General features: G+C 38.1%; 1 protein-coding gene and 1 long non-coding RNA gene across 2 annotated transcripts in view; both read right to left on the bottom strand.

Moving 5' to 3' along the window:
- The window catches only part of LOC129923708 (uncharacterized), a 12,906-nt gene extending 10,169 nt beyond the window's left edge, over positions 1 to 2,737 (bottom strand). The window contains exons 1-2 of the long non-coding RNA XR_008775711.1: positions 2,608 to 2,737; positions 53 to 361 (exon numbers count right to left, since the gene is read on the bottom strand). This is a non-coding gene — a long non-coding RNA (uncharacterized LOC129923708). The remainder of the gene's footprint in view (positions 1 to 52; positions 362 to 2,607) is intronic.
- Positions 2,738 to 4,409: 1,672 nt separating this feature from the next.
- The window catches only part of LOC129923703 (uncharacterized), a 121,123-nt gene continuing 115,167 nt past the window's right edge, over positions 4,410 to 10,365 (bottom strand). The window contains exon 4 of the mRNA XM_056016105.1: positions 4,410 to 4,421. The gene's annotated coding sequence lies outside the window, so the exon portion shown is untranslated. The remainder of the gene's footprint in view (positions 4,422 to 10,365) is intronic.

Genomic DNA, 10,365 nt, shown 5'->3' with positions numbered 1-10,365 from the left:
ACTAGCCAGTCCTCTTAACAGATTACATATAACTAGTAACACTTGTACTTACCAGGTTTGTGTCTGCTTCTTGGCACGCAAGACAAGTCGGATAATCCAGTGCGGCCATCGCTTTAGTTCTGAATGTCCCTGCCTCACAAGGTAAGCACTTCCCCAAGCTTGAGAACTCTCCCTCTGGGCATCTGACATTGAAAGTCCTTGAACTGTGATCCGTTATAGGAAGGGTTGGTAGAGGTCGAGAAGGAATGTCCGGGTCACATCTCGCGTCTGCTTTGACAGACGCAGTAGTAACACATGCAACAAGTACCAACATCTGTGTCTTCATCATGTCAGGTTTATGTTTGTTTCGTTAAAAAAGAATCTAAAAAAAGAAGAAAAATGTCATTAAGATAAATCACTTAGGGTCAAGGCCGAATTTTCGACAATGCAGACTGTGAGGCTGCCTCACTCTTAACCCTTAAAGTTCTAAGCTGTTTTACAATGAGTGCATACAAAATGGAATTGCAATACTAATGTTTGGGAGGCTAAACTACCACACGCGCTTAAAGGGTTAAGGGACACTTGATTAAATTATAAACCAAAAAACATTCCTATATAAAATATTTTGTTTAGATGGCTGCCTAGTAATGTCGTATGCGCTATGGGCTGTCTTCTCTAGGGTTAAGAGTTGAAAAGTTTAAGCCATCGGTAGGTTTGAGCTAGGATGTATTCATCTTCAATTCTGAAGGAACATCCGAAGCATATCTAACAAACAGACGTATATTTTTTTTTGGGGGGGGGGGGGGTTAAGCATTGAAAAGAAGTCATCTGTTTCTGTGGCCCACTGTTAACGAGGGTGTCATGTGGCTAGCACAACGACCAATCGCCTTTACTTTTCCCCCAACTAATGTCAGGTACCCATCAGAGCTGGGTGAACTCAGAGGCGCCCAAAGATCCCGGAATTAAAAACAGATGACCTTTACATCATCTGCCCTACAGATCGCAGGGTCTGAAATGAGAACTTCTTTTCTTAATTGTAAAGAGGGTGAATGCCTACATGTAAATAAATCCAGCTTTGCTATGGCCTATGTAAGCTATGCAAACTTGTAGACTATTAATCTTTTCATCTGAAAGATTGGGTTTACCTCTTTCTCTACGTATTATTTTTCCACGTTTCGAAGGAATTCTTCATTTTGCTCATTACTATTTCACTCCCCTGTTATGATTAAGCTTCAATAACCTTTTCGTTTGTTATCAGAAAGTGTTTTAGTTGGTATAGAGTTAAAGGGAAATGCATGCTCTTTTTTATACAACACAAAGTCAAGTTTATAAAATTAAACATGTTTATTTTAATGAGGTCAAAAACCAACGATGGTGTCGTCGATCAGGAGAGAAAGAGTTAACAAATAGCGGTAAGTTATCGTTTCATGAAAAAAAAAAAAAAAAAAAGAAAAGTTCCCCTTTCAGATATTGTGATCTATGGGTAGGTTATGTAAAAGTCATCTGTTTCTCTGGCACACAGTTAACGAGAATGTCATGTGGCCAGCACCACGACAAACCGCCTCTACTTTTCCCTAACAAATGTCAGGTACTCATTAGAGCTGGATGGACTCAGAGGCGATCTAAAGATCCCGAAAGTAAAAAAGTCCAGTCTTCCGGGACACCCGGTTGGGAAGCCAATCGCTTCACCGCTCAGCCACCGCACCTCTGTGACATTTAACCTACTAGCTGGAGATAATATCGATTGGCGTAGAGAGTACGATTAAGGCTATGTTTATAATTATAACAACTGTTAGTTAGACCAAGGCAGATTACTATAAAATATATAGAGTCTATGTGTAATTGTAAAGTTGTTTCCCTTTGATCTCAAACGAGTGCAAGTATTGGAGAGCTGTTTTGATCTCTAACGGTGGACGAAGGTGTTATGAGATCGAAACTTTGATTCAATGAATTTATTACGGATTTGATATTAAGATTTTTGGGTTGGAAACTGAGTGATTTGCTACTTCGTCCAATTACTTGGTGTTTATACAGTGTCAGGTTAGATTTATACTTGAAAGTGATTGTCTGAGACAGTCATTCCACTTCGCCCATTCTGATATTTTAGCGATACACTTAGCAAATTTCTTAAGGTTTGATTATTACCATTTTGTTTAAATTAAAAAAAAAACACTACTCAAATTGTATTTTAAATTTAGCAGTTATATCTTCTCTCTCTTTCTCTTCCCCTCCTCCCCTCTCTTTCTCTCTCTTTCTCTCTCTCTCTCTCTCTCTCTCTCTCTCTCAGACAGCCATTATAATTATATACAACACCAGCCCAGATATAATATGACTTAATCTACCTCTAGATTTTTATATGTCGTTAAGATTAGAGCCAATTCCTTTTCTAACAATGTATGCATTTTCAAGCAAAATACTATTATTAAAACCCAGACATAAAATACATGTTGATAACTTTAAACCTAAGCTTTAACTTAATAATTAATTCACATGAAGGCCTACAGATTAGTCGCTCCTCTATTCGGGTCTCGAGAACTAACTCCCTTCTCGACACCGTACGACCCGGAAACGGTCAGGAACAAAAAATCACACAACACTTTGAGCATATCAAAATGTACGACGGGTTACCGGTAGTCAGGAACGCTAGTAAAAAAAAAAATCACTGAAAATCTTTATCCCACGTTAAGACTGCCGATCATTCGTTGTGCTAAGAGAAACAGAAAATGAAACTCTTTTAGCCACGCCCCAGTTCGAAGGCTATTGATTTTTCCAAGAACCAATACTCCAGACTCTTAAAAATAACTGGAAACACAGTTACTTTTAATTTTGTTTCGTATAAGTTTCGAAAGCATTATTTTTAGGTATGATGTCTTATCCAGGTAGTTATGTTCCAGTCTGGTCCTTCACTTTCAAACCTATTTAGTGCGTTAATAAATGTAGATATGGAATATAAAAAAAAAAAAAAGACCCGCTTGAATATTGCGCCGGGGTACTAATACAGCCCTTCTCGTTAAAGAGATTTAAAAACAAGAGATTGGTGTTATATTTGTATAGGCTCCTAGATACATGGAATATGACGGGAAATTGGAGATGATAAAAAGGCAAGCGCTATTCAAGTAATTCACCTACAATCCAAAAGGTTATTCTCAATTTTTTTTTTTAAATTGACGCCCCACACCTCCCAACCCCCCCCCCCCCAAAAAAAAAATTAAAAAAATCCTTGACCCTCCTTTAGAAAGCTGGTTTAGGGAGGGGTGGAAAGTGGAGGTCTGAGGGACCTGGGAGGGGGGGGGGTCGAACGTTTTCCTGGATTCCGATCATCATAAAAGTTGGGGGGCCTTTAAGTACTTCAACATAAAAGGTCTCCTGGTCTTCTTGTTTGTTGTCAGTGTTGATAGACGCTGTATCTCATTTTTTTCCCCTTGTCACGCTTGAATTGCTCAAGTTTCTTCGTTTGGGAGGGGGAGGGGCGGTGAAGGCATAGAAGGGGGAACACCCCCATAGTCTTTGATTCGCGACTACGGTTACGCCGCTGTAGTTAATGTAGTAGCATCAAAGTAAAAAAAAAAAGGTTAAGTTACGCCATCGCTCTCTTTCTCTTTATCCCTCTCTCTGTCTGTCTATCTCTTTGTCTCTATCTGTCTATCTCTTTGTCTCTGTCTGTCTATCTCTTTGTCTCTGTCTCTTTATCTCTTTGTCTCTGTCTGTCTATCTCTTTGTCTCTGTCTGTCTATCTCTTTGCCTCTGTCTGTCTATCTCTTTGTCTCTGTCTGTCTATCTCTTTGTCTCTGTCTGTCTATCTCTTTGTCTCTGTCTGTCTATCTCTTTGCCTCTGTATCTCTATCTCTTTGTCTCTGTCTCTTTGTCTCTCTATCTCTTTGTCTCTGTCTCTTTGTCTCTGTCTCTTTGTCTCTGTCTGTCTATCTCTTTGCCTCTGTCTCTCTATCTCTTTGTCTCTATCTCTTTGTCTATCTATCTCTTTGTCTCTGTCTCTTTGTCTCTGTCTGTCTATCTCTTTGCCTCTGTCTGTCTATCTCTTTGTCTCTGTCTGTCTATCTCTTTGTCTCTGTCTGTCTATCTCTTTGTCTCTGTCTGTCTATCTCTTTGTCTCTGCCTGTCTATCTCTTTGTCTCTGTCTCTTTGTCTCTCTATCTCTTTGTCTATCTATCTCTTTGTCTCTATCTCTTTGTCTCTGTCTGTCTATCTCTTTGTCTCTGTCTGTCTATCTCTTTGTCTCTGTCTGTCTATCTCTTTGCCTCTGTCTCTCTATCTCTTTGTCTCTGTCTCTTTGTCTCTCTATCTCTTTGTCTATCTATCTCTTTGTCTCTGTCTCTTTGTCTCTCTAACTCTTTGTCTCTCTATCTCTATCTCTTTGTCTCTTTCTCTCTATCACTTTGTCTCTGTCTCTCTATCTCTTTGCCTCTGTCTCTCTATCTCTTTGTCTCTGTCTCTCTTTCTTATCTCTCTCTCAGACAGCCATTATAATTATATAACACCAGCCCAGAAATAGTATGACTAAACCTACATCTATATTTCTACATGGCAATATGATTCGAACCCATTCACTTTCGATCAAAGCCACACTTGCAGATGTTGAGAAAAGATAATACCACAATCATAACATGCCTATGATTACACCTTGTATGTCAATGGTCCGTCTACATATCGAATATAGTGTTATCTATGACTCATTTGGTATATATAGAAACGGAAATTACGCGTCTTAGACTGAAAGGATTTCAGTACATGGTGATCAGACATCTATCCTGCATAGGGAAGCATAGCATAGAGTTACATCATAGTTCTAGCGTTATGGATACGTAAATCCAGAAGCGAGAGAAATACATAAATAAATACATATAGAGAGAGAAAGAGGGTGAGAGACAGGGAGAGGGAGAGAGAGAGAAGGAGAAAAGAGAGGGGAGAGAGATAAGAGAAATAGAGAGAGATAGAGAGAAGGAGGGAGAGAGAAAGATTGTGAATGGGAATATAAACACATTTAAGCCCACATTTTTAAAAAATAGGATAAGTTATATTACCTGAAATAGTAGGCGCAATATTTTTTTTCAATGGACTAGACCACATGCCTTATTATTTAACAAAGATTTACTGCTGCAGGGGTAAACGACTGTATAGAAAATACGAAAAACATGCATATATGTGACCCTGTCTCTTTGTCCGGCAGGGTCACATATATGCATGTTTTTCGTATTTTCTTATTATTTAACGCATAAACAAAAAAGATGGCATATTTCCAAAATCAGAGAACGCGCGCGGAAACTCTAAAATAAAAATCAACAACAATAAGGCTTATATTCGAGTCCGAAGATTAATGAGGAATGCAGCATTTCCCTTGGCCACGGAACCCCACCTGTGACCTACATATTTTGCCACATCCAGGGCAAGCATAACCATAAAAATCAATATCAGATATAAGTGGGAAGAAACGGGAACGTAGAGGAATCGTACATGAAATATTTCCAGATTCCTGTCCTTTGAATGACAGGTTTCAATTGTCAGGCTTACAATAACAGCTTCTTTTTATCTGTAGTAATTATTTTATGAAGTGCAACATCTCGACAACTATATCCCATTTATTAATTATTAATACAGTTCCTCAAACAGCCGTCTCAGAGGCGACTCGATTTACAAATAGCCATGTCCAAAGTTTCGAGAAGGAATGGCTGTATATTATGTAGGAGAAAGCTGAAGTAAAGAAATAAGTGAGTCTATAGGGCAGATGATTGAAGTGCCCATTTCAGGCAATGCAGTCTATAGGGCAGATGATTGAAGCGCCCGTTTCAGGCAATGCAGTCTATAGGGGCAGATGATTGAAGTGCCCGTTTCAGACAATGCAGTCTATAGGGGCAGGTGATTGAAGTGCCCGTTTCAGACAATGCAGTCTATAGGGCAGATGATTGAAGTGCCCGTTTCAGGCAATGCAGTTTATAGGGCAGATGATTGAAGTGCCCGTTTCAGACAATGCAGTCTATAGGGCAGATGATTGAAGTGCCCGTTTCAGACAATGCAGTCTATAGGGCAGATGATTGAAGTGCCCGTTTCAGGCAATGCAGTCTATAGGGACAGATGATTGAAGTGCCCGTTTCAGACATTGCAGTCTATAGGGCAGATGATTGAAGTGCCCGTTTCAGACAATGCAGTCTATAGGGCAGATAATTGAAGTGCCCGTTTCAGACAATGCAGTCTATAGGGGCAGATGATTGAAGTGCCCGTTTCAGACAATGCAGTCTATAGGGCAAATGATTGAAGTGCCCGTTTCAGGCAATGCAGTCTATAGGGCAGATGATTGAAGTGCCCGTTTCAGACAATGCAGTCTATAGGGCAGATGATTGAAGTGCCCGTTTTAGACAATGCAGTCTATAGGGCAGATGATTGAAGTGCCCGTTTCAGACAATGCAGTCTATAGGGCAGATGATGTTGACGCTTTTTATAAACTTCACTTCCTGTTACACAAAAAGAGCATGCATTTCCCTTTAATTCTATACCAAATACAACATTTTCTGAAAACAAACAACAAAAATATTGAAGCTTAATTTTGAGTGAAATAGTCATGAGCCAAATGAAGAATTCAGTCGAAACGTGGACAAATAATTACGACGAGAGAGAGTTAACAAGCAGGGTTTCACGTGGCTAGCGCAACAACCAACCTTAAGTTAGATACCCCATTAGAGTTGGGTGGACTCAGGGGCGCCCTAAGAGTCCCGAAACCACTCAGGCACGCGTCCCCAAATTTAAAGTGGCTGGAGTCCTCGTCGTTGTAATTAAAGTGGTTGACTTTTAAATGGCTGACTTGTCAAGTGTTTGAAATTAAAGTGGTGGACAGTAAAATGAATAATTAAACGGTTGAAAATATATTGGATGACGTTAGATTGGTTGGAAACTAACACACACCTTGATCACTGAGACACGTTTTGTATCCGTCACTTAGTTTGTAGATTTGAGGATACACTGCTACGTTTTTTTTCAAGCGTTCCTCTTAATCCGAAACATCAAATCAATAAAAGAATTCATTAGATTAAACTATCGAATCTATTAAAGTGGTAAAAGTAGGTTTACTTACCGTACTACGATCCTAATCTTAACATTCACCATCAAATCACATTAGTGAAGATATTTAAACATGTCTTCCCAGCGATCTTATCTTATCTTATCTTATCTTATCCAGTCTTATAAATTACAAACTTCTCTTAAAAAAGTGAAGATAATTACTTGATATGCGAATGTGTATTATCCTGTGAGTCCAGCGTTAAATGACATGTCGTTCGTAATGATCAGATTCGTAACACTGAATGTCGAGAGAGGATCGCACATAGTTATAGCCACTCACACAATGTTAAAAATAAGACCATGTAATGAAATTCGTGTTAGTCGTTGCTATTTTTTTGTTATATATAACATTCTCGACGTTGTTATAGTTTCTGACATTGTTTGGTATGTGAAGTGTTACAAATTTGTACTTTTTTTTTTTTACGTGATAAGATAGGATAAACGGGTCCAGACTTGTTCTGACAATATCTTTTAATTATTTCCACTTCCCCTGCTACGTAGCCTACTTGAAAGGGTGACAAAGAGGAAAGATATAGGGTCAATGTTTGAAAAAAAAAAAAAAAGACTTTAAGGTGTAAGACGCTTTCGATAATAAACACACTATTAAAATAAAATAGAGTTGTGAATTTAGATAATAATGAAAAGAAATGGAGGTGTGTTTTAGAAAATGGAACTTGGAAGAAAATAAAAGTCGGTCAAGTCAGGATGAACCTATTATTTTTCAACAATTAAAATAATTTAAAACCCTAAATTTAAATGCACTCCTTACTAATAAGAAGCGTCAAAGACGAACCTTGTTATTACAATAAAAAAAAAATCGGGAATTTCTTAGATTAGTCCACCCAGGGTATTTTTGAAATGTTACTTTTTAAAACACTAGGAAGATCCGATAAAGTATTCATTTTTTTTCCTCAGGTAAATAATGTAGGCGTTCCATTTTGGGCATTCTGAACTATTTGAACCCCGAGCTTGTGTTATATCAGGGCCAAGGGCATTTGAACGACTGTTTGACAATCACGAAAGATATCTATTAATACCTCCTTCAGTAATAGGGCCAAGAACATTTCTACGACGATTTGACTGTTTGATTATCTTTATCTCGTCGCCCCCCCCCCTTTTTTCAAGGCGCGGGTCTTGGGCAGTCTCTGTCCTAAATAGCTCCTTTAGTAACAGTTGTGCTCGTATATTTACCAATGTTGAAGTGAAAACCAAGAGATTCTCAAGATCTTAAAAAAAATTTATGCCAAGTTATATCAAGATTGGTCAAACAGTTTCATTTTCTATGTGTGACATTCATACATACATACACACGCCTTACTGTGTGCTTTATCTATCTATCTATCTATCTATCTATCTATCTATCTATCTATCTATCTATCTATCTATCTATCTATCTATCTATCTATCTATCTATCTATCTATCTATCTATCTATCTATCTATCTATCTATCTATCTATCTATCTATCTATCTATCTATCTATCTATCTATCTATCTATCTATCTATCTATCTATCTATCTATCTATCTATCTATCTATCTATCTATCTATCTATCTATCTATCTATCTATCTATCTATCTATCTATCTATCTATCTATCTATCTATCTATCTATCTATCTATCTATCTATCTATCTATCTATCTATCTCTATCTCTCTCTCTCTCTATATATATATATATATATCTTCACGGCTCAAGAGTTTGGGCGAGAAGAAGTAAAGGAAAGATCACCCTTTTATTTCTGCGGATAGAGTTATCCCACGAAAAAACAAGAGTAGTATTCACCAGTCGCTAAGATGGCTGCCTGGTCGTACGGTTTGCGCGCTGGACTGTCAAACCCTGCCCGCTCCCATCTCCTTTCGTCCTGCCGGAGGTTTGGACTGGGAAGTAAACAATCTTCAACTCTAAAGGAACATCCGATTACATTTTACAAACAAACATTTTACAAACACTAAATAACAGCGCCGGACTTAACCATTGTGACCAAAAAGTCACGGAAAGAGAACAAGTAATCTATAATGTATATTCACCCGTCATTAAATAGCAGAGCCGCACTTAACTATTGTGGGGCCATATGCGAAATGGATTTCGCGGGGCCAAGTTTGGGTAGGAAAGCGGATAATAAGTGAAATTTAACTGTTTGTAATTAGAAAATAAATTCGTCTATGCATTTTATTCATTCTTGACTACGTACAGAATTACTTTACAAGCTTTGCGCGTAGCAAAGTCATACAGTATATCATAATAATTCTGTTCCCTACATAGATCACGCAAGAATTACCAAATGTTTCAATCTATCTACGAGAATTGTTGACCTCAAGTAATTCTTCATTAGTTTGAGGCGCATAATGCCGTTTTTATTTATCGCACGTAGGATTAGCGTTTTCCATATTGAATGACACCCCAAAATGACAACTTTTGAGTATATATTTTAAGGACTTTTCTTATATTTTGCAATTCCTGGTAAATCGACAGGAGGGTCCGAGAAATCTGTTTTAAGTTATAAAATGGTTTAATTTAATAATTTATACACCTTGAATTAGCGCAGGTCCTATGAAAGTGAGGGGCCCACTGCGGTCGCATAGGTTGCATAGGTTACAGTGGCCTAAGGCCGCCCCTGCAAAATAGCGGCGTATGCTACGTCGTCGTTTTTTTTAGTGTTTTTTCTGTCCTCCGTTGAAAGACAAAGTCCTTCTTTCTGTCCTCCTTTAAAAGACAATGTCCTCCTTTCTGTCTTCCTTTAAAGACAATGTACTCCTTTGAAAGCCAATGTCCTCCTGTCTGTCCTTTTTTTGGAATTCATTATCCTCCTTTCCCTCCTCTTTACAAGGAAATGTCCTCCTTGGTATCCTCTTTTGAAACACTGATATGTTCTTATAGTTTGGGAAACACTAATATGTTCTTATAGTTTGGGAAACACTGATATGTTCTTATAGTTTGGGAAACACTGATGTGTTCTTATAGTTTGGGAAACACTGATATGTTCTTATAGTTTGGGAAACACTGATATGTCCTTCTAGTTTGGGAAACACTGATATGTCCTTCTAGTTTGGTAAACACTGATATGTCCTTCTAGTTTGGGAAACACTGATATGTTCTTCTAGTTTGGGAAACACTGATGTGTTCTTATAGTTTGGGAAACACTGATGTGTTCTTATAGTTTGGGAAACACTGATATGTTCTTATAGTTTGGGAAACACTGATATGTCCTTCTAGTTTGGGAAACACTGATATGTCCTTCTAGTTTGGGAAACACTGATATGTTCTTCTAGTTTGGGAAACACTGATATGTTCTTCTAGTTTGGGAAACACTGATGT

The sequence above is a fragment of the Biomphalaria glabrata genome, chromosome 17, assembly GCF_947242115.1.
Source record: "Biomphalaria glabrata chromosome 17, xgBioGlab47.1, whole genome shotgun sequence".
Taxonomy (NCBI): Eukaryota; Metazoa; Mollusca; class Gastropoda; family Planorbidae; genus Biomphalaria; species Biomphalaria glabrata.
The sequence above is the reverse complement of the archived record's forward strand: the minus strand, read 5'-3'. Positions and strand labels throughout refer to the sequence as shown.